Consider the following 5,800-nt stretch of genomic DNA (forward strand, 5'->3'; position numbering starts at 1 on the left):
CTAAAAAATCTGAAGCCAGGCTCGGTGGCTCAGCCTGTAATTCCGCGCCTTTGGGAGGCTGAGGTGAGTGGATTGACTGAGCCCGCGGGTTCGTGACCCGCCTGGGCAGCGAGACCTCATCTCTACAATAAATAAAAAAAATCAGCCAGGCGTGGTAGTGCATGCCTGTAATTCTGGTTACTCGGAAGGCTGAGGCGGAAGGATCGCCAGAGCCCAGCAGGTCGAGGCTGCGGTGGCCGGGAGCGGCCACTGCACTCCAGTCTGGGCGACTGAGTGAGACTCCAACTCAAAAAAAAAAAAAAATCTGAAAATTGACGTTCCATGCAACCCAGTAATTTCCCTTCTGGGATTATATCCAGAGGAACTCAAACCACTCTGTAATAAACATACCTGCACACGCATGTTTATTGCAGCGTTATTCACAATAGCAAAAACATGGAACCAATCGTGCTGCCCATTGAAAGTGGACTGGATAAAGAAAATGTGTTACATTACTCTATGGAATATTATGTAGCCATTAAAAAAAAAAAACAAAATTATGAACTTTGCAGCAACCTGTATGGAATTAGAGTCTTTAATATTCAGTGATTTATCACAGAAATAAAGATCTGAGTACCACGTGTACTCACTCGTAAGTGGACTGTGAACATTTATCATAATACCATAAGAAAGGGATTGGCAGTGGTGAGACACTGCCAGGAAAAGAAGGGGGCACATAATAATAAGGGTACCCACACTTTACCTGTATGATGACCACATACGCACCTAACCCTCATTTGTACCCCACATTTTAAAAATAGAATAATTTTTTAAAAATTAAAATAAAAAAGAATCCATTGCCAAATCCAAGGTTATGTGGATTTACCCCCATGTTTTCATCTAAGAGTGTTGTGGTTTTAGCTCTCATCGTTAGATTGTTGTCCCATTTTGAGGTAATTTTGTATATGTTGTGTGCTAGGGATCCATCTTCTTCCTCTTGCATGTAGAAATTCAGTTTTCCCCCATACTATCTGTAGAAAAGACTATCCTTTCTCCCACTGAATAGAATTGGCCCCCTTGTCAAAAACTAATTGACCATAGATATATGGGTTTATTTCTGAAGTCACAATTCTGTCCCGTTGGTCTATATGTCTATCCTTATATCGGCACCTTTTATTATTGCAGCTTTATAGTAAGTTTTGAAACTGGAAAGGGTACTTTGTGTTTATGTAGACTGAATACTAATTGGAATGAATACACTCATTGAGGCTAAAACATATTCTTCAAATTGCTGACAGCCCCTACCTAATACAGTTCTCTTGATACTGGGCTCAAACACGTGTTTGTTGAATGAAAAAAATGGAAGATTGGAGATTTACCATAAAACTTTTGTTGTGAAGGTATACCTCTCCTTGAGAAAATCAAGCATAGCTAATGCAAATCGTATAAAACCATAGAGAATTTTTAAAAACACGTACAGATGCTCCTCAGCATATGATGAAGTTTCATTCCAATAAACCCATCATACGATGAAAATGCATTTAATACACCTGCCCCACCAAACACCATAGCGTAGCCTAGCCTATCTTAAACATGCTCAGAGCACATTAGCCTACAGTTGGGCAGAAGCCTCTACCACTAAGCCTATTGTATGATAACATATTGAATGTCTCATGCAATGGACTCAATACTGCCCTGAAAGTGAAGAACAGGTTTTCTGGGTCCTTGAAGTCTGGTTTCTCTTGAACACACAACTCCTTTGCACCCTATTAAGTTGAACCATTGTGAGTGGAGACCATCTGCATCTGTCTTTGGAGTGCTTTCAGGGCACTTTTTTGTTTTGCTTTGCTTTTTGAGTCGGGGTCTCACTCCGTCGCCCAGGCTGGAGCGCAGTGGTGCCATCAGAGCTCACGATGGCCTCATCCTCCCCATATTCAACCTGTCCTTCTGCCTCAGCCTTCCGAGTACAAGCATGCCACTACGCCCAGCTAATTTCTTAATTTTTTTTAAGAGACCAGGTTTTGCTACGTTTCCTAGTCTGGTCTCGAACTCCTGAGCTTAAGTGGTCCTCTCACTGTGACCTCCCAAAGTGTGAGCCACAGTGCCCCAGCAAGGACACTTAGAAGGCATTTAACAGTTTGTTGAATGAATAGATTATGTTTGCTTAGGCTGGTATGACTTTGTATAGACCACCCAGAGAAGTCATCAGTTATGGAGGAAGTAAGTTGACTTTTATGTGAGGATATTCTCAAAATGAAAAATCAGTGGGCAATCCAGAGTATTTTAAAGTCTTTTTGAATAAATATTGATCTCTGGCTTTCGTGTCTGTTGAGGTTTTAGAATAATTATTCTTAGCCACATTCCCTTTGTTTTAGACCTCCAGCTTAAACCTCAGTTTTATTTCAAGTTTCCCTAAAAGACTCATCAGTGAGCCTGTTTTTATATGCACATCATGTGAACTGGCGAGTCATTTTAATTTTTTTTTCCCTGATATGAATGACAGACAACAACAACTCTGTTGCATTTGTGGCTAGTAAGAGTGTTTTCTAGCCGGGCTCGGTGGCTCAGCCTGTAATCCCACGCCTTTGGGAGGCTGAGGTGAGTGGATTGCCTGAGCCCGCGGGTTCGAGACCCGCCTGGGCAACTTGACGAGACCTCATCTCCACAATAAATCAAAGTAGCTGGGCGTGGTAGCGTGTGCCTATAGTTCCAGCTACTAGAAGGCTGAGGCAGAAGGATCATCGGAGTCCAGCAGGTCGAGGCTGCGGTGGCCGGGAGCGGCCACTGCACTCCAGCCTTGGCGAATGAGTGAGACTCCAACTCAAAAAAAAAAAAAAAAGATTGTTTTCTTTTATTAAAAGTCAGATTAAATTAAATTTGTTTAGAGCCAGGGTTTCGCTCTGTTGCCCAGGTTGGAAGTGCAATTGCAGGTCACTGAAGCCTTGAACTCCTGGGCTCAAGCAATCCTTCTGCCTTAGCCTCCCAAGTCACTAGGACTACAGGTGTGTGCCACCATGCCCGACCAAGCTTTTTATTTTTTTTAGAGATGGGGGCTCAACCCTTGGTCTCAAGCAGTCTTCCTGCCCAGCTTCCCTAAGTGCTGGGCTTGCAAATGGGAGCCACTGTGCCGAGGGTCTGCTGCAGGCGCTCTTCTGCTTTGGGGCCAGAGAGCAATCCAATGACACTGTAAAGTGTTGAGATGGGAGTGAGATACGTCAAGTGACAGGTAGAACTAATGAGACTTCTGGGATACAGAGAAACCTGAAAGCAGGAGGCGGAGTTCATTGTGTACGTTGTTCTTAAATTTTGGATGGGATTTGTTTGATGCGGTTTGTTCTTTGTGGTGGGATCGTGTGAAGTTTCTGCACTCTGGGCACTATGGGGGCCCTCCATGGCCTCGTTAGAACATCGGGTAGATAATAAGCCCCGGACTGGCCACACAGAGGGCGTCTGGGGTGTCTGTTCCCTTGACTTCCCCATAATGGCTGAGAGCTGCTGGACTTGGGCCATTTCATTGTTTTTCTTTTCCAGGGCTGAAAAGTCTATGCCTTTCTTATCTTTTGGTTATGGCTGTTGCAAGGTAGTGCTCACTTGAATCTTTGTGTAGAAAGCACTTTTTTCAGTTGATCTCTGCCTTTGAAAATGATACTGAATTTGAAGCCCTGCAACCTTTGATTAGCTTAGTATGCTAGTCATGTTCCTAGGGATAATCATAAAATCATCTTATAATTGTTAATTATAAAAGTTTTTTAGTCTTTTGCTTAAAATAGTGGATAGCATGGACAAGAAAAATGGAAATATTACTAACTTTGTATGAAAGTAGACTTTTAATTTAATCAGGCCTTTAGAGAAACAAGTAAAGAGAGTTATCAAATTTTATATTGATCTGTAAATTTGTGTTTAAGAAGAAACATCAGGCCTGCGTGGTGGATCACGTTTGTAATCCCATCACTTTGAAAGGCTGGGGTGAGAGGATTGTTTGGGCCCGGGAGTTCGAGACCAGCCTGGGTAACATAGCGAGACCTCGTCTCAAAAAAAAAATTTTTTTTTCCAAAGCAACATCAATTTTGATATAGAGTTATATAAGTGATATCAGATTGCATCACATTTGCCAGATAATCACTTCAGCACTTACTCTTATTATTGCTTGTAATTCATTCCTTCTTAACTCTCATGTACACTATCAATTACTGGAGAGTAAAAAATTGCTATTTCTTAGACAGTTCTCAAAATGGATGTGTGAATGGTTGTTGATGGTTTAGAGAAATTTTTAAAAATGTGATCTTGATGTCTTGCCGCCTTTCCAATTTGTTGTGTTACCTTTTGTACTTCTCCATGAAAAGGTATTACACTTAAGGGGATACCATGCTGTGGCTTAGTGTGATTTCGTAATACTTCAAGGTCCTTATCAAAGAACACAGGGCAGTTCTTTCAGGTTTGAATGCTGCATTATGGAACTAGCTGGAGTCGCTAAAAGTTGAAGAGCAAAAAATTTGAATGATGTCCCTAAATCCACCCTGATGACAAAGGGTGCCTCATCGAAGTTTGTATTACGTAGTTTGGCTTATTACATGGCCATGTATTTCTTTTCATTTTTATAGTTGCAGGATACCCTCCAGTTTCATAGGGGATATCTTAGGGCCTTCTAAGACTGGAAAAATTCACACCTTTGTATGGTGCTAATAAAAAAGAAGCGAGATTTATTTTAGGTCCAAACCTTTCCCTTGTATTTGTTCTGAAGTTCTTAGTGTTTCTTGCCTGCTGGATTGCTTTTATGGGTGCTAATCTCTTCTTTAACATATTTTTAGCAATTTATGGCTTCTGGCTGCTTCCAGCCACAGAGGGATGGCAGTCTTCCCTTTTTAACAAGGAGAAAGCACCCTTGAGCATCTGCAGGGAAAAGCCGCTTGTTAAGGAAAGGGCTAAACTAGGGTAGATCTTGGGAGCACAGGATAGTGGAATTTAGGACAGATTGACAGGGGTGCCACCTTTGGGCATGGTATGGAGTAGTTTTCTGTGCTCGTGAATGTGTGTGCACTTCTGATTTTGGTAAAACTTCCTTGGCACTGCCTCCCGGTAGCTGTTTGGTTCATTGCGCAGTCCTGGGCTCCAGCTCTGGCGTGAACCATGCGAGTGACCTGAGCAAGCCATATAACTTGTGTGGATTCACTGTTGGCACTGGTAAAATGGGCTTAGTAAGTGGGCACATGGAATTGCTTTTAAAGACCAACCAGTATACATCCCTGGCTGCTTCCTGCAGACTCGTCAGTTCTTTGAAGTTTAAGCAAACAAATGATTTTAAAAATTACGTTCCACCATAGAGTAGCCTTGTAAAATGTCATAGGGAGGTTGATTGCATTTTATGTGAGTTTCCATCCTGTAGGGTTGGTGCTCCCAGGGCTGCCTTGTGTTTGCCTTGGAGCTTGCCCTATTCCCTCACTTGCCTCATGCCCTTGGGGCTCCTAGTGCCTCGTTGTGAGAAGCAGGGGACCAGGGAGTCTCCTGGGTCTCTTGCAGCTCTGAGATGCTACAGTACTTGGATGACACTCAAGTTTGCTTTCTGGTTTTAAGAAATTTTAAATCCCTAACAGAAAACATGCTTGACCGATCTGCATGATTTAAATTCTTTCTGTACAAAAAAATTAAAGATTGCAATTCTATTGTATGTGAAAGCTGTTTTTGATAAGAAGCTGCATGCAATTTATGAAGTGGATTTTGCAAAGTTAGAAAAACTCTCTGTGGATGTCATCTTTGTTGCTCTCAATCTTTCTCTGCTGCAATTCTGCTTTTCTCTTTTCTGGCTGCTAATTGGACTAAAGAC

This window comes from Carlito syrichta, unplaced genomic scaffold, assembly GCF_000164805.1.
Source record: "Carlito syrichta isolate Samal-C Ts95f unplaced genomic scaffold, Tarsius_syrichta-2.0.1 Scaffold315852, whole genome shotgun sequence".
Classification (NCBI taxonomy): Eukaryota; Metazoa; Chordata; class Mammalia; order Primates; family Tarsiidae; genus Carlito; species Carlito syrichta.